The 23,369-nt window shown below is 39.6% G+C and overlaps 1 protein-coding gene across 11 annotated transcripts in view; it reads left to right on the top strand.

Moving 5' to 3' along the window:
- The window catches only part of NRXN3 (neurexin 3), a 968,667-nt gene that overhangs the window by 269,842 nt on the left and 675,456 nt on the right, over positions 1-23,369 (top strand). The window lies entirely within an intron of this gene.

Genomic DNA, 23,369 nt, shown 5'->3' with positions numbered 1-23,369 from the left:
TATTTATGGATGCTATGAACATAACACTTAGCAGAGGCCATTTTTATGTGTGCTTTAAGTCAAGCCAGTGGAGCAAAGAAAGCAGGGACAAGAAAATCTTCAGCAGCTTTATTATTTATATAATCATTTGTATTCTGTTAGCTTGAACAATGTGCTAAGAGCCGCCAACATAGTCATCCCAGGCTCATAATGTTCTGTGAGAAGGAAAACCCAAGCAACTGCTTAAGAATGAGAGGAAGAAAACAGATAATCAAAATGTGCTTTGTAATCTTCACTTGACTAAGCAATGACAGGAGATGTGTATGAGCAGATGTCTTGACTTGATGGCTGCTTTAGAGCTATAGTCCGCTTAAAAGCACCCCACTTATAGTAGTGGTCCAGTAACACTTTCAATGAGCTTTGATCCTGGAGGAGGCAGAACTGGGTTAGTGCAGTGCTTGTGTGCTTATGACATGTCTGGTTCCAGAACTGGCTATGGGGAGCTTTACTTGGCTGTGTAGCTTGTCAGCATATTTCATAAATCAGTCCCCACAGCTTATGTTTTAAGCTTACTTTTTTTTTCCATGGTCAAAAGTGATGCTCAGTCTCTCATTAGCCAATACCAGAGGAGCTTGGATTTTTAACAAAAATATTCTGAGCTAAGTAAGTTAGATGAAGGGGTAGGGTAGACTGTTAACAAATATTGTTCCTTTCAGTTTATCCTTTTTAGTAGAGCAAAGCTCTTCTTTCATAGTTAAGTCCTAGCTGTGTAATTGCTGATACCAGAGACTCAGCACACCCCAAATGGATTGCACTATTTGTAACAGTGGAGAACATCCTGCCAAGCCCTGTACTGATCTCTTGAAGGTGTTAAAGCAGAATGGTCTCTGCATTCATTCAAGACTGGCTCTAGGGAATTGTCATGTTCCTAGGAAGGTAAAGGGATTTATGGAGACTTTGAGGTCAAAGTTTCAGCCTTTCCTCTGTAAGCTCTTGTATGTCCTCTAGACTGCATCAGTCTGTGAGTACACCAACAAATTTGCTCATCTTGGGGCTAAGAGGGCTCCTTGAGTGGCTCATTGCCTTCCCACATCCTCTGAGATGACATGCAGGTGCTGAAGTGGCAGGGGGCAGAGTGCCTAGTGACCATCTCCGCCCCTTTGCAGCAGGAAGGGACTTCTCCACTCAGCCAGGGCTGGTGCCAGGAGGAGGAGCAGCTCTGGGAGGGTAGATACTTCATGTGAGCAGAATGTAAGCCTTGGCTAGAAGGAATTGGAGTGTCTAAGAATGTGTTCCCGATGAGGAACTAAGGGTCTCAGGACTCCTCTGCTGTAGTATCTATATAATATTTCCTAAAATAATCTAAATATCTAATTATCTAGCTAATGTTTTCTTTATGTCAGATGATTTCTGACCTAATGGTACCTCCTTTTACCGTAGACTAAATTCTTATATTTCTTCTTTCCTTTGGGGCTACAAGTTTTGACTGAACAGGTTCTACTGAGTTGCTAGCAGTAATATACCTAAGTCATAAATATAAGTATTTAATGTGTAGTTCAGGTTGGGATTTTTCCTCTATTTTCATCGGAATTAAAGAGTTCCCTATGTGTGGTGAACCATGTTTGTTTTGCACTTCTCCATAGCCATGGACACATGGCAGTGTTGCAGTATACCTGACACTCTAATGAGGCAACAAGACTGGAAAATAGTCATACAGGATATGCAAATAGAGTAGTACACAGACATGAAATATGGAAATTACATTGAATCTTAAGTTTTTTTGCATTGAATCTAGATGCATAGAATCTAAGGCTTTTTGGACCTTCATTCTTAAGATTAATAATTCTAGAGAAAATCTTGGGGGAAGCTGGTTCATCCATTCCCTATCATGGATGAAACCAGATATAGAGATGGGATAGGAGAAGATACAGGAACACATCTTGAGACAATTGAGCAGAAATAATTTTAATGGGGGTTAGGGAAGGCGTGACAGTGCTTTAACAGATAGTGATTTTTAAAAAGGGAGAAGCACTGACTGAAGGTGGAAAAGAAAAAGTATCCAATAATGGGTTGAATGGAACTTGCATGGCCAGAAAGGGTTAGGACAAGAGAGGTAACAAGAAACAGCTGTGTTTTGTGTGTAATCAAGGGCTTCAGGGAGGAGTTTTTAGTAATCAAGGATGGAGATGGAAAGTGGCAGGGTAGGAATTTAGCTGTGTGGGCAAAGAGGGGAAAGTGGTATTTCAATATCCAGTTGCTAGGGAAGGGAGAGAATCAGAATATTTCCTGGGGTTAGGAAGCCAGACACTCAGATTTGATTTACTTGGAGCAGGACTTAAATGGTACAGATGGAGATGCTTTAGAAGAGCCTAAGGTGGTCCCTATAGAATGGATATTCATGAGAGAATTTATGAAATCTTCACATTTTTCTATCAATGCTTAATTAAAATCTCAATTCTGAAAAATGTTGATTGGTACTAACAGCTTGATGGAAGCAGTGAGGCTTGCATATGGGTGGAATATGGCAGAAATTATTACAGGGGTCAGGCACCATCTGTCTGTGATGGGAGAATGCTGTGAAAGCTTAGATAATTTCTGTCTGCAATTTAACTTCTAGGAGCCAGATTTCAAAACGGTTCATGAGTGTGCCCAGTTGCTGTATGTAAATTTTGGATGCTATCTGCAAGCCTGGTCTTTTTCAGGACTATTTGATGTGTAGTGATGATGTGGTTTCTGCTTGGGGATGAGTTTTCCTGACTGCAGTGTCACACTTGGGAGGAGGCTGAAGGTGCAGATGGAAGGCAGCCTAAAACTGGAGGCAGAGAAAAACAGGAAAACAGGCAGACAAAGAAAGTTGTAGTTGTACAAACCCCTCCCTAAGCCCAAAAGCTTTTGCATGCCCAGGATCCCCTTCCACAGTAGTGACTTAACAGAGTGCCAGGAATGCATAAGAGAAGAATCAGGAATCAACAGTGTAGGGATTGCACTGAGGTACAGTGGAGTAACTTACGACATGAATGGCACTAATTGCCCACATATGTTAATCCAATACTGCTGCTCCAGCTGTCCTATTGTGTTTGGGCCTGTCTCCTTCCTATCTGTATTATTTAATGAATTTAACATTTGAAAAAGAAAGGGAGAGGTTAGTGGCACTATGTAGAAGCAAAGCACAGCCAAAGGCTGAGTATTATTCCACTCTTGGTCTCTCATTAATACTCTCTGCCAGAGCCTTCAAAATAGACCAGATGATGATTATGACCCTGATTCCTAAGATTCCAGATCTAGAGGTCTTTAAAGTTTTTGGTTGCCTCTCACTCTCAAACTTCCAATTGCATTGCTGCTGCTCTGGGGGATCAATCTCCTGTTGCAGCTGTACAGTGTGTGTCTTGGGAGTCAAGAATGTCAGTCATTTTCTCTGTGCATCTGCAGAGCATCCAACACAAAGTCTTCATCAGGTTTTCGAGTACCCACTGTTGTAGCAACATAAAACAGTGGAGATGCAGGCCAGCATTTTGAGTAGCTGCTGATGAAATTCTTAAGCTAATAAGAAAAAATCTCCACTTATTTCTGAAAGGGTTTAATTTTGAGGTGGGAACGGAGGCATTTGGAAATTGAGAGCAATACAATAGGAGGCAAGATGCTGAGAGAATTCTGAGTAGACCAATAGATGGGGAGGGAAATACGGTAGTGTTTTCTCATTGGGTAAGGCTTATAAGCTTAGGTCCTGGGCTGGTTTGCATTTGATATTTCTGTATTAGCTGCAGTTTGCTTTAGCTAAGGAGTTATTCAAAGCCTCTGTTCCTTATGTAGCTTAGCCCTTGCCTACTCTACCAAAGTGAGGTTTCTGGTAGCATTATTACTTGCTTAATGCATGACACTGAAAGAACTTGGTTATCTTGGCTTATACGGATCCATCACAACAGCTTTGCTGGCATAATGATATTAAATGAGTGTTTGTTGCAAAATAACATAAGCTAACCTCAGTTATTGATCAATGTCTTTCATCAAATGTTTCTGTATACACAGAAAAGTGGAAGAGTAATATACTCATGACTGTAGAAAGTTTACTCATTATCTCATAGATCCATGAAAAGTATTCCAGTTAAGCAGGAAAACAATTTCAGATTGCTTCATGAAATTAATCTCTAGTGAATGGAGCATGAAAATGAAGTGCTAGAATTATTTTTCAGTTAGTAAAACATGGGAAGTCCAAAGACAGGAAGTGAGTTTTGAGTTTTTAGCTTTGGGACAGAAGATGGAGGAGATGTTATTTTATCAACTGTGTACTGAAAAAAACTCTAGGCTTTTCAAATTCTTTCTTTAATACAATTCATATAGCAAAGGCTGTAGAATCCGACAGCCATAATGAATCTAGAAGTAAAAAACTTTGTTTGTTTTATAGTTCTATTCGCAAACTAAAAGAAATAGGTTCTTGTAAGGGTCACATTTATTACAATGTAGTATTTTGTTCTCTGGAACTCCTATCAGTTGGCAAACAGAATCTTGTAGGATTCTAGGTCAGCCTGGGCATGCATATTTTTTTGAGGATTAATTTAAAGGATAATTTGCATATCAACAGTTCAGTAGCATTGAACTCCTAAACTTACTGCACTATTAGAAATTTTACAAAAGTAATTAATAGCCTAAGTCTGAATAATAGAATATGTATGTAGATTGAGCATACCTTCTAAAGCAAAGATTGATGAACAAACATAGAAACTGGATCTTTCCATGCATGAGGTGTGAGAGGTTTCTTTTTGCAGAGCTGTTTGAGCTATGTACTGCCACCATACTTACAAGCTAAAGAGAATCTATGGAACTAAAGCAGAGTGGGGACTAATGGAGTTCAACTGTCTTCAACTGCCACTGGAACAGGTGCCTAGGAAAGAAACAGCAGCAGAGGTTGGTGTCACCACTGGGCATTGTAGCCAGTGGGCTGATATGTCACAACAGTAAGGGAGCACTCCACTGAATCCCCACTGAGCTGCCCGCATGTGACTCTCAGTCCTGGTGTTGTGGCCATCTGTGCTTGCTTTGCAGTAGAATCATCAGGATCAGGCTTTTTTTCCTGCATAATGGACCTAACTCCTGCTTAGCTTCTGTGGCTGCAAGGGATGTGCCATGTGCTGTGGTTCAGAAAATGAGAGTGTTTACAGGTGTAGAACTATGTTTATATCAACAAATTCAGAAAATATAATGGGGATTGGAGCCATATACCCTATGTTTGGTGCATATAATAAAGTTAGTAGGCAACATTTCAATATTAAAACAAAAATCCTTACAAAAATATGTGATCTAATCTCTACCCATTGAAGACAGAGCAAACTAAGACAGGATATACTGATAGACAAATGTAGCTGAGTCTGAAGTCATCAGCAGAGCAGTGGTGATACTCCTGTGATTACTCTGTTAAGGATTTCTGGCTATCTTTCTCATATGCTGTTAGCCAAATGTGGACCCATCCTAATGGATGCTGTGATCTTAACTTCAGCTGTCCAAAGTCTGATGTGCTCATCTTGGACTGAAAGTAAATGAGCCTCTTTTGCTTTACTTGGCTTTGTTCACTGATATCAGTAAACTCTTAGTTTGGATGAATACTGAAAAGAAATAGGAGATAAGTTTTTATTTGTTTCTTGTTATGTTGCACTAACGAGATTGCTAAGGGTCCATCCTTATCCCGTCAGACAGATATACAAATGGGAGTAGTTTTGGAGAGTCAGGACAGCCATATGCTAATATAAATAAAAATTACATGAGAGAGGTTGCAAGACTGTTCTGTTTTATACATGTGTATAAAACAGGCATTTTGAGCTACCTGACAAGTGTTCCCTCTTTGGGAGCAGCAGACTGACCCTGAAAGTTGGAGTTTTGCTATGAAATGTGCATTTTTATTGTGGGCAGTGGGGAAAGACTGAGCTGCTGTTACTCACCACAAAAATCCAGGTTGCTCAGCTGTGCCAGCAAGGGAGGCAGGAAAAGCTGATGAGGTTTGAATGTTGAGTGAGTGGGCTGAACAACTCCGCCCAGGTCTGCCACTCTTCTGTAGCAGTGAGCCAGCTGTCAAGTGTGAGGAGCACAGGAGTGGGCAGGCAGCTAATGGGCAGCATTTGTTATTTGAGCTGCATGGAAAAGGCAGCAGGCTTGGTATAATACAAGCAGGTTTAGTATAGTCTCTGATATGCTCTCTGGTTTAATTCTTTGTCATTGGTACTCTCTGGCTTTGGTCTACCTCTGTTGCACTGAATATTTGTGTTTTAGGATTGTTTTATCTCCCTCCTTTTTTCAAACTGCACAGGCAGAATTCATTTAGTTGGAATTAACAGTGTATGTATCTAGATTACTAAGCAAATCAATGGGATTAATATAGATATGTGGAAGGATGCAATTTTAGCTCCGAATTGCTACTTAGAGGGTTTAATGCTCTTTAAGCTATGGTTCCATAAGTGGAAGTGATAGAAATGGTAACATCAGAGCTCAAGGGTGAATTAGGGTCAGCCCCTGACCTCTGCTTCCTGTAGCTATCTAGACAAAGATGTAGTAAATGGAAGTTTTTTGAATAGGTCTTAAGGGACTATCAGGAGGGTTGTTATATTGCATACGGTGGCCACTGGTGACTTCACATTGCCACAGTGTGGGGAATATTCAAATGCTTGTATTTTCTGAGCAAAAATCTTAGCAGTTGAACACTTCATTCATCAGGGTGAGTATCAGTTATCTGTGAGCTGCATGGGGCTGATGACACACAATTGAACAGTGACAACTACATCCAGGAAAGCAGCAATGTGTAGTGTGCAAGTCACTAACCTCCTCTGTCCAAAATGGAAGAGGCTGAGAGGTGGCGTCTCATTTCTAGCACCCTGAGAAATAATTGTGAGTGATGCCTGCAAAGCATTCTTACTGTATCAGCATTAGCAAGCAGAGGGAACACAGAGGTTTGGGAACTGTGACAGAGATGAAAAATGGCATTTGGAAATGGGGCTTGAGAATGGCATAATCATTCCTGTTAAATCTGTGCCTTTCTTTCTGATTATTAGCCATTTTAAGTGAAATGGGTTTTGCATCTAGAACAAGTCTCTGAACAGATGATTAATGGTTTTATCTGTAATAACTTTACATTTTATAGAACCCTGCTAGGAGTCTGCATCTGGTGTGCCAGGCTATTTAAAGCTGTGTTAATTCTGTTAATTGCTCTACGTTTATTTGGATTGCTGGCACCTGCGGGCTTTAGGATAATGGGGATGGGGGTGTGTGTACGTTCTCTCTCTCTTTTTGGCTGAGAAAAATTGGGAGGACTATTTCCTCAGCTAGGAACAGGACCTTGGCAGAACATCCTGGCTGGATTGGTTGTCCTTGAGATTTCCCTTTTTTACTACAGCTGAATGCAGTGAGATGCCAGCCAGAGGCAAGATGCTCCCCTGATTGGGGCAGGAGGTAGGTGGACAATCTGGTTTTGTATGCACTTACCAACATGAGGCAGCAGAAGCAATAGGGAATGAAGCCAGTGGTTTTTCAGAAGGCTGGTCAAGTCCATACCATTCTGATCCTGCTTCTCAGCTGCCTTCCAATGTTCCTTTTCCAGTTTGTTTTTGTTTGTGAAGTGTTCCAGTGGGTTTCAAGCCCTGAACAGATGTGAAGATAAGTATGCTAATGCTTTCTGAACTTCCATCAGAGAAAAGATCTGGCTGTGGAATGCAAGACATTTGAGGTGACTAAAACATTGCAATGGAATACTAGGAGGGGATTAGCCAAACCACTGCAACAATCTGAAACAGGCTCTGAGGACAAAAATTTTTCCAGTCTCTGGCAAGATTACTGCATGGGCAGCAAAGTGTTCCCCTCATATTGTTAACTGCAGACAGAAGTTCAGCAGAGCCTGAGAGCTTTGGTACTTGGAGGTTTTAGGCAATATGAGCTCAATATCCAAGTGGGTTATTCTGTTTATGTAGGGGCCAGCTCTCTCACACCTCTAACATGGGTTTCTAGCCTGTGTTTCAAGTTCAGTGATGCTAGGACAACTTCCCAACAAACAGAAAATTAACTAAGATCAGTTCACACTCTATTGCTTGTTTTATGGCTATCTTCAAAACAGCAGTTTTTCTTGAGAAGACCAGTGAGATGCTAAAGTGAAATCTGTTCTCCTAGTGCCACTGATATAACCATGTGTGTATTTCTGCAGCTGCCCTATATAATCCCTTATGGTGACTGACTAAATGGAATGTTGGTTGTAGCCTCCCAAAGGAGGGGGACTGCCATATCACCCTTCTCAAAGATGTAAAGAACTGTAAAGAAAACCACATATAGAAAAGGAAAAAGCTTTCTCAAGACTTTGATATACCAGGATCCTTGTGATGACTTGCCACTTTTAAAGGACAAGGCTGTTGTGTTTGTTATCTCTCTCAAGTAGAAAATGTTACTGGGGATGCCCACTTTATTTATTCTGTCCACATAGTGGCTAAACAGTCAATTTCAGTACTAAAAGCAAAGCTCTAAGAAAGTAGAGTTCATATTTAAGAATGGGTTCTTCCTGTGCAGCTTCAGTGTTCAGCTAACAAGATAAGCTGTCAGCTGAGCACTTTCCTCCATTTCCCTGTCTTATATTTCAGGGCTGATTTGTCATAAAGTAGCCTCATCTAAGATAATGAGAATACTGAATGCCTCCATTCTCCTTTGGTTTGGTGTGCTTGCTTCTCCCTCCTTGTCTGAGCCTAGTTCCTGTTATTCATAACTGACACTAGTACCCCACATAGATATGCAGTGCTGTCACTTCCTCTCTCTTCTCAGTTTTTTTCTTACTGTGTATTTCTCATATGTTCTCTAATTAGCATATGCTTAACTCTTCATGCTTCAGGCTAGTTTTCATGTTTACAACCTCTGTGACACATTTTGTTAGAACTTCACAAATCATACATCATAGGAGAAATTAATTATGCATGTAACTTATTAGGTTAATAACTTTCATCTTATTGTGAGCTTCACTTAAAGTTATGCATTAATAATTCAAAGGACAGCTTTGACATCAAGTGTGTTTTCTAAAGCACTCTATCCCTTCTTATGAGTTTTGTGTCTGTGTGAAAACCACAGATGGTTTTTAAAAACTTGATTCCAGCTGTTTCCACATTTTTCCTGGAGGCTGGATTTGCCTTTGCATCCAGCAGAGGAAGGAAATTAAATGTTGGTCTCCTCTTTGGTTTTGCAACTGGAGTTTAAGGGAAAAACTTGGTATGTATGAGGACACCTTTTGGTAAGAATTATTGAATGATTTGAATTGGAAGAGACCTTTAAAGGTCATATAATCTAACCCCCCTGCAATGAGCAGAAACATCTTGTACTAGATCAGGCTGTTCAGAGCCCCATGCAGCCTGACTTTGAATATTTGCAGGGATCATACCACCTCTCTTGAAGGCCTGTGCCAGTGTCTCACCACCCTCATAATCAAATATTTCTTTCTTATATCTAATCTAAATTTACTCTCTTCTAGTGTAGAACCATAAGCCTTTGTCCTATTGCAACAGGCCCTGCAAAAACATTTGTCTTTTAAAAGCTCTCCTTAAGTACTGAAAGGCTGCAATGAAGGTTCTGCAGAGGCTTTTCTTCTTCAGGCTGAACAATTTAAACTCTCTCAGGCCATCCTCATAGGTAAGGTGCTTTTGCCCTCTGCTCATCTTTGTGGCCCTCCTCTGCACCCGCTGCAGGGCTTTCAGCTGACCTTGTTAAACATCATGGAGTTCCCATGAGCTCACTTCTTGAGCCTGTGCAGGTCCTTCTGGATGGCATCCCATTCTTCAAGGTGTGTCAGCTGCACCACTCAGCTTGGTGTCATCTCTAAACTTGCTGGAGGTGCACTTGATGACACTGTCTATGTCATTGATGAAGGTACTGAACAGTCACAGTCCCACTATTCACTGATCTCCGTTTGGGCACTGGGGCATGGACCACAGCCCTTTGGATGCAACCATACAACCAATTCCTTATCCACTGAACAGTCCATCTGTCAAATCCATATTTCTCTAATTTAGAGAGAAGGATGTTGTGAAGAACCATGTCAAAGGCCTAGATCTGAAAACTGCCTCCTCAAACACCTGTCTAACAGATCAGCTGTGTGGCAACACTCCCCTAAAACCATTCCACAGACTCCACTTCTTTGGAGTGTAGACAAGCTTTGATGGTGGTGCCAAGCACTTAAGAATAGTACTGACACTGTATTTGAGCTGTTGCAGCCAGGAGCTTCCTTGGTTTTATTGAGGCCACAGTAAGTGTATGGTCAGGAGAGTTTTGGCTAATGTAGTGTAGCTTTCAAGTCTTTCAGTGATGTGTCCCACCAAAAGGCTCTTCAGGAACTGAAAAAGCAATGGCAGAGAAAGGAGGTCTGGGAACAGAGGAAGAACTGGTTGGAAGGTAAAAACCAGAATGGAATAAACAGAATGCACTAAATAGTTCTCATGGGAAGGCCCTAGTGGAAAGTCATCTGGGATTCGTGCTGAGGTCTGAAGATTCATTAGTGGAATTATGAGTGGAAAGGAATGTGGATGGAGACAGCTTACATTACACTGAGAATAAGAAAATTTTCAGGTGAGGATTGTCTGTAGGACTGCAGAGGATGACCTAGTAGTTCTGGATGTCTGGACAAATAAATAGCAGATTAAATTATATGTGTGTAAACACAAATTTAGGTGTTTATACTGGGGGGAAGAGAAAAGAATCCCTATTATGCATATGCAATGATGGACTTTGAGTTGTTTCTGATGTTTTATTAAATAGTTATTTAAAAATATTTGCTCAGTGGTCAATATTGGGCAAGTAAGCACATCTAATATTATGCATTTCTAGGAAGGGAATAAGAAAAAACCAGAAAATGTAATTAAATACATGTCATTACATACAACCACACTGGACACTGTCATCCTGTTGTTTTAATCTCAGAAATGGGAGAAGGGCAACAAAGATCATTAAAGGTCATTAGAGAGACTTCTATACAAGATCTGTCAGTACAGCCTGGGGCTCTTTGTAACTGAACTGATGGAAAAAGGATATGAGAGTGGGGAATTATAGTTTATTTTCTGTTTCTTTTTGAATACAGGGATTAAGTGTAAGTTCAAAATACAAAGGTAGGGAAAGCTTCAGAACAATCAAAAAGAAATATGATGGCAATTAAAGTAATGGAAGTCCTTGCCATGGGATGTTACTGGAAAAATCACAGAAGAAAAATTATTGATGGCATATGAAATACAAAGACATAAGTTTCTGCATGCAGGCTCTCACAAGCCCCAGATAAGGGGAGTCTGAAATGGTTTTATGGGTGGGTATTGCCACATAGATGCTCTGCTAGACTTGCTTGGGTATTTGAGGAGGTGGTTTCCAGATACAGGATACTGATCCAATGTAATATGGAGAAGTTTATGTTGATCCAATGTAATATGGAGAAGTTTATGTTTAAATACTTCCTGGTACAGCTGCACCATTTCTAGGCTCCCTGCAGTATTTCAAAGTTGAGATTCCATTTGCTTTGCCTTCTATTAACTACAGTGTGCCACAACCCATCAGAGGCCGTAGTACACATAATCCCTTCATTGCAAGTATTGCATAGCAAGGTTATGTTCCTGAAAGCCTGTACACAGCTGAGGGGGAAGGCAGCAGAGAATCAATTTGGTGTGAAATTTGGCATACTGGTTTGTGCAGCAATGTGTAGATGTGGAAATGAGATGTGTTGGAAGAGCTGGAGGAACAGACACACAAGGGTTGAGAAAAGGTTGGTGTGCCCCATGTTGGCAGGAGGTGTAATGATGCCCCTTTGAATGAAAACAAGTGTTCATATGTGTAGGCAGCCTACATTTGAGAAAGTTGCTTTAAATGAAAAGAAAAACAATGAGGGCTAGATGAATCCCAGATATTAGCAGGGCAGTGCAAAACAGCATGACTTCTTTCACCATTTATAATTATTTAGGCCTGCAAAACATTTGATTGGGAATGAGGATATTAGAAGTAGTTTTACAGCTCTGCTTGTTGAGCTGCATTGTAAAAGGATTTGTTGTTCATTAAAGATGATCTTTCTATGCATGGAATTGGGAATTCTGTAAAGGTTTGGAGGGAGATTTCCAATAGGAAAATTTCCCCAGATTACTACGGGCTGTGGTAGCTGCAGACAGCTCTCAAGCTTTAACTTGGATTTGGGGATTTTTCCATCCATGACTAATGGTCAGACAGTGATCATTTGTATTTTTTCCCTGTGGCTGTAACCGTGGAAGTAACTGTTAAGAATGTTTATTACTGCCCAACTGGACCCATTTTCTGAGCACTGTATTCATCTGAAGTTGTCTTTTACAGAAGACTTAAAACCCAAGGAGCATTTTCTGCTTCCTCAGAAAGGTGGATTGGTGGTGTGTAAAAAAGGGATGATAAGTGTTTACCCTACTGGGAAAAACTCCAGAGAATAATAGATAGTAGAAATAGTAAACATCTGTCAGGTCACCTTGTCCATCTTCTCCTGCCAGGAATGCCATTGTTCCCTTCACTGTATTAACTTGGAAACATTTCTACAAAGAGTTTTTCGCCATGGGACTGTGACTGTCATTTTCTGTGTTCTGTTTACTGCTGCTGAAGATGTCTTAAAGACAAGTAAGGCTTCTCTCTGCACCTTGGTTTCTTTGCATTTTGGATACTGGAGACTTAACAGGAAACATACATGAAAATAAAAAGTGACTAAATTGAAAAGAATTATTATTTGGAGAATTACATGTATTAGCACTATTTAAGTATGTAAAGACTTTCTCAACTAAGAAATCATATGAAAACCTGGCCAAAGTTATTCAATGGATAAGTGGCAGGATCAGGAATAAAAACCAGGAGACATAACACCTGATGTGTTGCTTAATTCAGCAGAATAAAAATGCCTGCTATTTAAACCGAGTCCACACTCATATTTTCTCTTCCTATTTAAGTGATTTGTGGCATGTAAAAATTTCAAAATGTCAGAGAATTTTAAGGCCCAAAACCCCCTCCATACCCAGCTTGCTCAGACTTCAGGTGATTATTCATCCCCACTCATATGTGGATTCAGAGTGGTCATAAACAACAAACAGAAAACCTCACTTTCTTCTGTGTCCCCCACATTAAATCTCATAATTGGGACCTCTTTAAGTTGTTGTGTTGGTTAACCACCTCCTACTACATAAGCAATTGGGTCCTTAATCTGTTCAGAATTTGTCTGAAAATGGCCCCTAAATGTGGATTCTTTTAATGCAGTTTTCTACTAAAACAAAGATACTTCAGAAATCTGTTGTCTTTCCTTTATTTGCTGTAATCAAGTCTTTTCTTCATTCATCTTTTGAAAAACTAAACCAATGTAGCTCCTTGCATTTTACTCTAAGGCATTTATTCTAGCTTTCAAATCACGTTGAAGCTGCTCGATATATTCTTTGCAATTATTTAGAGTTCTTTAACAAAATGTAGACATTTGAATTATACCTAGGGTTACAGTGCATATGGTATTAATGCTGCATATTGCTTATTCTATTCATTTGTCCTGAGACTGGACTGCCCTTTTGCCCATAGTGTTTTACTGGAAGCTCACATTTTCTCCTCTGATGTTTTCTCAATTGTTTCCAAAAGTTCAGTTTCCTTGCAGCTTCCCCTTCCTGGTTCTGTAGTTCATGGCCTGTCTTCCATGTCTATAAAGCTCTATATTTGAGTATTCAAATATTTTAAAAGCTGCTTGCAATGAAAGGGCCTGGATTTCCATGCTCTATGAATAACTCTGTATGACTGACATGTCAGAAAGGTTGTTCAGTGGTCTGCCAAACTTGGTGTTACCTTCAAGTATCAGCTTCAGTGCTTTTTGTATTTACTTCTAGGTAGTTGACAAAATATTTAATACTATTGCATCAAACATAGATTCTTATGGTGCATTAGAAATGCTCCTTATCACTAGTGCTACCCCATTGACAAATACTTTGTGAGACTTGTCAGCCTAGGAATGATGATCTATCTATCTATCCAATCTGTCTATCTAATCTATCTCTCTATCTATCATTATATCCTGTTTTGTTCTTGTATGCTGTTTATTTGACCAGAGCTGTCTTCTGGTGTTCAGCTAAATACCTTAAAAAATGCTTCATCTCTTCTTTCACCATTGTAATTCGAATTATATCAGGTTTATTTGACAGAAGCTCCTTGTACACAGGAAGGTCTAATGACAGTAACTATTGTATTCCTCTCCTTTTATGTTTTTTATTAAGCACTTCAGATAGAAGCTGTTGAGCTATTTCCTCCAGGGTTGATGTTTCCTCCAGGCTAAATCCTTCTATGGTTATATATCTTGTCCTGTTTGGCTTTTTAAAACATTCACACAACATTATAATTCTTTTATTCTTCTGTTATCTTTCTGTTATTCCATGATTAAAAATAAATCCCAGTGGATAATAAATCTCCTCATTCAGCTCTTTTAAGAAATTGGAGCAAGTGACCCAAGTCTGTGAAATTAAAAATAAAGCATATTTATTCCTGGGAGCTGATCAACATCCTCTTTTATTCTCATGGATTGCAAAATACTTTGTCATCTTCTTGTGATAAAGGTTCTTCATGTATTTATATCTGACAGAGAAAAATTGCATACTTAATAAATTATATAAGCTGAACCTTTTAAACAAACAATTGCCATCTTGGTGTTATGATATACTTTTGTATCAAGGTACAATTTTTTTTTAACTACTATAGTACATCCTATAGTGATTTAAAGACTTGCTTTTTTCATTGGATCACTAGGACACATTGCACTTTACTTCCAACCTGAATGGCTGTGATTTGGCTGTATCATTATGCTTTTATCTCCTAAACTAAAGCAGATCTCTTCTGTCAGATAGAGATCCCTGTAGCATGTAGATTTAGATCAGCTTATAACCTACCTTTGGGTAAAATAGATTGAATCCATTGGATAGCTCACCCAGTATAGTATAAGATTAAGGGTTTTTTGTGTTCTTTGATATTTTTAACATATTTTTTAAAGCATAGGCAAGATAACAGGCCACAGTATTGTGAAAAGGTTTCACTAGTACTATATACTTAATCACTGTCTTTTGTCTGTACTTTCTTCATAGTTTCCTACTTTGACACTGAAGAATCAAAATTAGTCTTCTTCAGAATTGCTTTACAAAGGCATTTCATGTTCAATTGGTTATGCACCAAGGCATGCATGCTCTTTTCATTGTCACTATTTGGAAGGCTTTGATATGGTTCCCATTGTGTGAGAGTTACTTAGAGTCTTTGATCCTAAATTTATAATCTAGCAATGGCCTGAACTGAAATAATACGTCTGAGTATATATTATTATATGCATGTCAAAGTGATAAGTAATCTGAGTTTTAGCTATCTTATTGTTCTTTTCCAAAATCCCCCTTAGGCCTCACGACTATTTTGTAGTACCTGGAAGTTGCTCTGTGGTTGTAGTTCAGTTGAGGAAGGACTGAACATTTCTGGGCTGTAGCACACTGGGGAGAGTGATGCTTCAGTCTGTCTCTCTCGGGCACCTGGAAAGCTTTATTAATAACTAGAAGAAACCTCAAAGAAAAATATACCTGTATATGTGTGTTTCGTCTACTTTGCCCTAATTTTTTTTTTTTAATGCTAGAGATCCATTGAAATAAGCCTGGAGTCCTAAATTTTTGGTAATGGATGGTACAGGATGATCCTTATGTTTCTCCATGTCAGTAGAAGCTGTCACTTGCAGTTTGCTACCTGCCGCTTGCTTCCTCCTTACTTCCCTGTCTATACCAGTGTCTTCAACATGTAATAATCAATAGCAATTGCAGTGATAGTAGTAATAATGTAATATTAATGTTCCTTTAGTTGCATAGATTGTATGTTCAGTCTGGCATGACTTCTAACATATACTTCTAACTTGGTATTAGAAGGAAGAGACTATGCATCTTATACCTCTTACAGCAACATGCAAACCAAGTTTGCAGGATGTGATTAAGATGAGGGGGTTTATATCCTTGCTTCAAACTAATTTTAGGGTTTGACTTTCAGGGTCTAATACTTTTGCATAAGCAAGGAAGAAAATAGCAAGAGGCTGATGATCTGCCTTTAAGAGGCATGTTAGCCTGTGCAGGACAAAACAAATTTGTAGCACAGTGCAGTAACAACAGTTGAAAATTTTTCTCTTCTCTGGCTTCTGAACTTCTGTGGCTTTGTGAGGTACTAATAGAATCTGGGGCAGATGTCTGCAAACCATCTTTCCTTTTAGAAGCGTTTGGAAAATAATTCTTACCCGTAGTAATACCTGTTGATAGTCCTGCATGCAAATGATAGGTTTGCAGTGAGAGGTATCAGGCTTGTGGATGCCAGAACAGTGTGAAATACTTGTGCTTTGAAGGGCAAAGACATTGTATTATAAATCCATACAGGCCTTATTGACAGAATGACTGAGGAGTTAGAGAAATCACTTTCCTGCTTTGTTTACTGTTTGTATTGCTCCCAAAGCAAAATGGGGAAGTATGGGGTAGCTGAAAAATGTAACCCTTTCAAAGTGTATTGCCATAGGGAAAGAAAGAGAAAAAAAGAGTATAGTAAAGCATAGAAAACAGCAGCACTTTCAGTGTGCCACAACCATCACCACTAATTCTCTCCTTTTGAGTGCCTTATATGTGAAGGACCTGAGCCAAGAAGAATAATGACTGCCTGGGAATGGCAGGACACAGTGATGCTGGGAAGCATCATGGACTGAACATATATTCTCTAACAATGTACTTTTCAGCATTTTCCTCTTAATATTCTGCACATGGGGCTTTTTTTAAATGTGGTTGTTGTGTTGGTTTTTTTTCCCTTAATTGCGTCTTTGAAATAGTACAATAATCAGAGCTGACACTGAGTTATTTGGAATTGGGACAGAACTGTAGGCAATAATGTGCCAAATCCAGTACAGCTTACATTAGAAATACTTAACTTAAAAGCCCCTGTTGTCATTTTCTTTGCCTCCTCCCTTTTCTGTGCTTCTTTCAGGTTTGACCATGCCAGTGTGAAAGAAAAAGAAATGTATGAAGGAGCATGATTAGGTTCTTCAAAGTCCCATTCAGCACACAGTCTGATGTCATGTACAGAAAAGTTAGTTGCATCTTCTGAACTGATATCTTACTTCTGGATATACTGGAAGGTGTGGAAAGGCTGAATTTTCAGTTGAAAGGATTCTGGTGTAATCTCACCTCCACCAGTCATTTCTCTAATGGTAACTCGATCCTTGTGTGGTGTTTGTCATGGTTTAACCCCAGCCAGCAGCCAAGCACCACACAGCCACCAGCAGGGTCAGGGAGAGAATCAGAAGGGCAAAACTGAGAACACTTGTGGGTTGAGATAAAAACAATTTAATAGAAAAAGCAAAAACTGTGCATGCATGCAAAGCAAAACAAGGAATCGATTCCTTGCTGCCCATGGCAGGCAGGTGCTCAGCAGTCTCCAGGAGAGCAGGGGCCCATCACACATAAATGGTGACTTGGGAAGACAAACACCATCACTCCAAACATCCCTCCCCTCCTCCTGCTTCCCTCTGTTTCATATACTGAGCATGATGTCACATGGTGTGGAATATCCCTTCGATCAGCTGGTGTCATCTGTCCTGGCTGAGTCTCCTCCCAACTTCCTCACCAGTGTAGCAGTAGAAAAAGCAGAAGAGGCTCTGTGCAAGCCCTGCTCAACAATAACCAAAACATCTCTAAATAACCATAACTGTGTTCAGCACAAATCCAAAACACAGCCCCATACCAGCCACTGTGAAGAAAATGAACTCTATCTCAGTCCTAACCAGCACAGTGTTTCAATAGTAAGATATGCTCTTGCTTTGTGAGCTACTTTCAGGGAAGAGGATAGCAGTTATCAGGATGCCAAGCAGTTTCTTGGTCATGCAGCTGCGTAAGAATGGAATGTGGGGATCTGCATGCAGATCATATGCATTCTTCTAATGCTACTTTTCCTGTCCTGGATAAACATGGGCTGGGCATCAGTTAGTGGGTGGGAGCAATAATGTGGTGCATCACTTGTCTGTCTTGAGATTTTATTCCTCTCTCCTTTGTTGTCTCCATTATTATTATTATTATTAAACTCTTCTTATCTCAGCCTACAAGTTTTTACCTTTTATTTTGTTTACAATTCTCCTCCCCATCCTATGTGGTACTTTATTGCTGGCTAAGGTTAAATCACAACAGCATAGCCTAAAAATCACAAGTGAAGAGATGAGTTCACATGTAGACATGTTTGCACATACAGTAGAGTACATACAGGTACTGTTTACAAATGCATATGAACCCATATATATGCCTTTAGTAGCTACCAGTGCAGATCTATACATCAGTACATAAATACATACACTTTCTTGTGCATCTCTGTACAGTATATAGATATGTAAATATATGTAAGTATACCTAGGCAAAAAAATATAGCATGTAGGGTAATTACATATCCAAACATTCAACCTGTCCTGCACTGAGGAATATATATATGTGTCCTTGCTTCCAGGTATTTTTTTCCAAGCTTTGTGACTATGCCAGCCATTTTCTCTTATTTCCTATTTTTCCCTTCAGCTGCCAGTAAAACACACAGACAAGTTTTCTTGATATATTAGAAAAAGAATGGCTGACTGATTTCTATGTATTTTGCTATTTTGACAGCGCTTGCTCAGTGGAGAATAAAACTGCTGTGAGGAGAAACAGTAGGTTCTTTGAGTACCATGTAGACAGACCAATCATTTCTATATTCTGGTCAACGTGGTCTGGGTAAAAATAAGAGCAGAGCCCTCTTCTCAACCCCCTCCTCCAAAGGAGTCATCTCCAGAAATGGAAGTTCACCATGCTCTGAAACTGCTGCTGTCACAGTAGTACCTCAGTGCTCTGTAAAGTTTGGGACTTAAACCTCTAAAGTGCATGGGAAGTCCACTTAAACAGAAAGGTTTAGGCAAATTCTTGCCAAAGAGTGGCTAAGGCAGATTTTGTTTTCTGCCTGTTAGTGTTTGAGCAATATAATTGCTCTGCTTAAGATCTGGTATAGATAATTCTTAAGCAGTAAGACAGTATGAGCTAAACAGAAAATATATGTAAATTAGTCTTGTATCAAAGAAGCTTTCTTAGATGTGAGATCAGTCTTCCTTGAGCTCCACACAGAGGAGATAGGAACCCCATCCCTGGGTGCATTAAAATGTCACTGTAGCAAAAGTAAACAAACTGAGGGAAAGGTTTATTATTGTTCAGTATTTACATTATAGAATTCTAAAACTGAAAGAGACTAGTAGGTTATTTGCACTGATCTGTGTTGCCAAAATATTTTCTCCAGCTTAGGCACAAGGTAGTTGCTAGGAAGAAGGAATATTCTTTTGTGCTATCTCTTGACTTGTATGAATTCAGTTCCCTCTTTCACCTTCTCAAAATCAGGGAGAGTGGCCCTTAATGGGGGAGTGGAATATAATACAATATTAAGTAAATTAATGCCAAGACACTAATATTCACTGAATAACTTAAACTGCTTTGTAGGAATTTCTTATAGAAAGTATTTTTACAATGGTATGATCTTTTTTTTTTCCCCAGCTCCTTTTGTGCTGGGAACCAGTTAATCAGGTGTCTCTATTGTCTGGTGTTTAGTGCTGACTCCAGTCCTGACCTCTCCTTTCTGAAGAGCTCTCTCTCTTCCTGATTGCAGCAGCCCACCTACTTTGGGAAGAAAGTGTAATCTGGTGCTGAATTGGGTGCTGAGGTCCTCATCTGTCTCCCATTTCTGCTTCCCATTTCTGCTTCTCATTTCAGTGCTTCCACTGGAAAATGTCACCTGTGTTTGCTTTTGTTTCTGCTTTCATGTGTTTTCCTTAAAGTTTTTTCACTGTGGCAGCAGCTCTGGAAGTGCTGAATGCTTCCCTATCCCCCCCCAAGGAGCTGCTGGACTTACGCTCCATGAGCACAGCTTCCAGATCTAAGCAAGGGATGAAGGTGAAGTTTTGTCAGCAGCCTCGGTGAACCCTGGTAGTGCCACGGGGCTCTTTGCATGTATTAATGCTCATCCCCAAGAAACCTGTAAAGGTGGTGGGCCCAGGGGAGAGTTTTCTTAGTAAGTTGCTCTGGAGGCCAGATAAAACCTGAGGAGCAGCTGAGAGGGAACTGTCCCATTCCAAGCCTCCCTTTACTGGTCTCACTTGTGCTGTGCACTAAAGCTGTGCCTGGTACAGCTGGGTGGCTTCTGGATGAACAGATGATCTAGACCTTTTGGCACTGTGGTAACTGGGGCTCAATCCCAAGTAGAAGATAGGTAGTGATTTTTTTATTTTTTTTTAATTTTTTTGCCCCTGTTCCTTTTATTAGTGTTGCAAGCTTAGAGATGAAGGTCACAGATGAGAGAGTTTTAGATACACATGAGAGAAAGATATAAAAGAGCTTATGGTTCTTTTAGTCACACCAGGTTGGGGGTTATAAGATGACAGTATTTTTCTCTTGATGTGTCTTTCAGGTAGGGAATTAACTACATTCCCCGCCCTCTACAGCAAATATTCAAGCAAGTAGCTCATCACATCCCTGTTTTCACACAACATAAGGCCCAGTGCAGATAAATGTTTGGGGAATCCTACCTGTGGAGGGTTTGAACTTTGTTCCATGCTGTAGAATTGGAAGAGAGATGAGCAGAGAGATCCTGGAGAGATGTCGGGGTTGACAAGTTTTTGCACAGGGCAAAAAGAGGGGCATTAAAAAATAAGTTTGGAATCCCATTATTCTGGGCTAGATGTATGAAAACAGTGTCGTCCTGTAATGGGAGTTCTTCAGCAGTCCCAGAGTGTCTTTGGTCTCTCACAGGAGGAGAGCCTAGCTGGAGGGATGTCTCTTTCTTTGGCTGACACTGCAGGTGGAAGGAGATGCCAGTGCCCCTGAGACCTTTGTGCTAAGGCTGAGGGGGGGACACATGCTGGGATGCAGCACCCTCAGCTTTAAGAGTCCAGCTACAAACAGTGACACCATCCTGCTGCAGTGGTGCCACTTTAAGTTTGTAGGCTTAGTCTGTACAATAATAAATCCACTAAATGCTTCCTCTGTGGCTGTAATCTCATTGTTACTTGAGCTGTGTTCACTTTTGGGCATGTGCTCTCCCATATATAATGGTAAATATTTTCAATTTTTTTTTTTTGCTGGGCAAGTGACAAAAACATAGAAGATGCTGCTGTGGTTGGCACAATTTGCTTAGCAGTTGCTTTGCTTACATTGGAAACCTCAGCAGTGAGACTCCTGGCATATGGAGACTGAACTTCCTTCTTGGACCTTCCAGGGATATTCTAGTGAAGCAGGCTCAAGGCATATTGGCTAGGGAAGGTAGGTTGTGGGGAAAATTTGCATATCTATGAGTGAGGAATATCTATTCAGTATTCTCAAAGAAGACTTTACACATTAAAGACTTTACACATTCTAATTAAAACATGTTTCACCACTGAAGTGAAAAGCTGAGTGAAATTAAGAGTTTCTGTTCCAAAGGAGTTTCTTTCAGCTGACATTTTATTTTAATTGCTGCTGGTAAGATGAATTTTTTAAAAATTAAATCCATGAAATCTTCAAAACTGGGTTCATGTGTAACATTCTGATATTTTATTAATCAAATTATTTCATATTGAATGAGCTGACCCCAAATAATCTGGAGCCAGTTTAACACAAACTGTATTTTCCAGTACAGTTCATGTGCCCTCTAGGACCCTTGTGTCCATTCTCACAGAAGGACCAGAGTATTTGGTTAAGCTGCTTTGTGGCAAAACCAGTCATGTGTCTCTGCTGATATCAGGTGGGACACTGACATTGTGTCATGTCAAAGTGTTTTCTTAGGGAGTGGAGACCAGAGGTAAAAATGGGGACCACTATTGAAAGTAAATGCAATGCCAGAAAAATACTGGTTTATATTATGGTTAAGTTAATGCAAAAGCTTTCCTGTAAAGTTTGATAAAACTAAACTTGCCATTTTGGTTTGTTACAGATTGAAGTGAAGCATTTCATTGCTAGTTCTCTGCAAGGGAAATGGAATTCTCTGTTAAAAAGTCATCCAGATGGAAGCATTCACCCAGCCATACTAAACAAATTTATTTCTTGAGATAGGTCTTTTGTACTTGCACAACCTTAGGTGGATTTAAAACACAATGAAATCACTAAATGGAGTGTTACTTGCTAAGTCATTGTCTGATAGACTTTTCAGTGTAATAAGGCTCAAGTCTTAAATGATCAATGGGGCCATCCTAAAATAATTCCTCTCAGCCTTTCATATGAAATTCTTAAGACACTTGACTGTAATCATTTCCTCACTTAATCATCACTGAACCAAGCTTGACAGATTTAGCTTGTGCTTGCTGGACAAATCTGAGATTTCAGGATGCATTTGGGAGGAGCAAAATATCTTGTAACTGGTGAGTGTCTGTATAAGCTCACTATAGGACCGAATGTAATTGAAGTTAACTCCTGCTGGTAAAGAAGCTGCTGTGATAATGATTTCTTTTTATTTTAAGAGTTTTTTTTTTATTTTTTATTTAAGTCTCAAACCTTCATTCGCTAGGGAGGTGATTTGTAAATTAAGGCTCTTCAAATTTGTGAGGTGTCAGTATTGTGTTATTATAAGGTTTATTCTTCCTTCCTGTTCTTGAACACTATCAGAAAGTCTTTAGATATGTAGTGATTTGCTTTTTCACATGTTCCTCTACTCTCCCTCACCCCTCAATGCAGAATCATAGCAAATACAACTAGAATGGACTGTTAGAGGTTATCTAATCCTTTACACTTCCACTGTCCCAAGACAAAAACAATGACACCTTTTGTGAGTTTTGACAGCAATTTTTTTGTCTTGAAATTCAAGGTCTCCAGTAATTGTTGCTCTTCAGACAACCTCTTCCAGTGCTTCACTGTTCTTAAATTAAAAAAGCCTTTCTCTAACACTTTCTTGCTGTAATTTTTTGCCAATTATTTCTTGTCCTTTTCAGCATGGGTACAAAGAAGAGATTGTTCCTTTCTGCTTTGTAGTAGCCTTTTTCTATTCAAACACTTTATAGTGTCTCCTTTCAAACTTCTATTTTCTAGACCCCTGATTATTTTCATTGCTTTAGTCAGGACTCTTTCCAATTGTTCACTATTTTCTTGAAGTACAATTCTCCAAAGTGACCATGATCTCCAGCAGAGTACAGCACTATCTCTTTCTGTGTCTCCCTACATTCCAGCATGCATCTTTCAACCCATCCAATGAATGATTTTCTATGTGTAACTAGGTGTTTGTTTCTTCTATTTTGTTTTACCTCAGCACTAGGCTCAGTGTAGAAAAGAGAATTTCCTCATTATTATATATGGATGAATATTTTTAAAGTACAAACATATCTTCTCTATGTCCTTATATACAGAAATACATCTAAGGTACAA

This window comes from Anomalospiza imberbis, chromosome 6 (genome assembly GCF_031753505.1).
Source record: "Anomalospiza imberbis isolate Cuckoo-Finch-1a 21T00152 chromosome 6, ASM3175350v1, whole genome shotgun sequence".
In the NCBI taxonomy this organism is placed as follows: domain Eukaryota; kingdom Metazoa; phylum Chordata; class Aves; order Passeriformes; family Viduidae; genus Anomalospiza; species Anomalospiza imberbis.
Note: the sequence above shows the minus strand (reverse complement) of the source record. Positions and strands in the feature narration are given on the sequence as shown.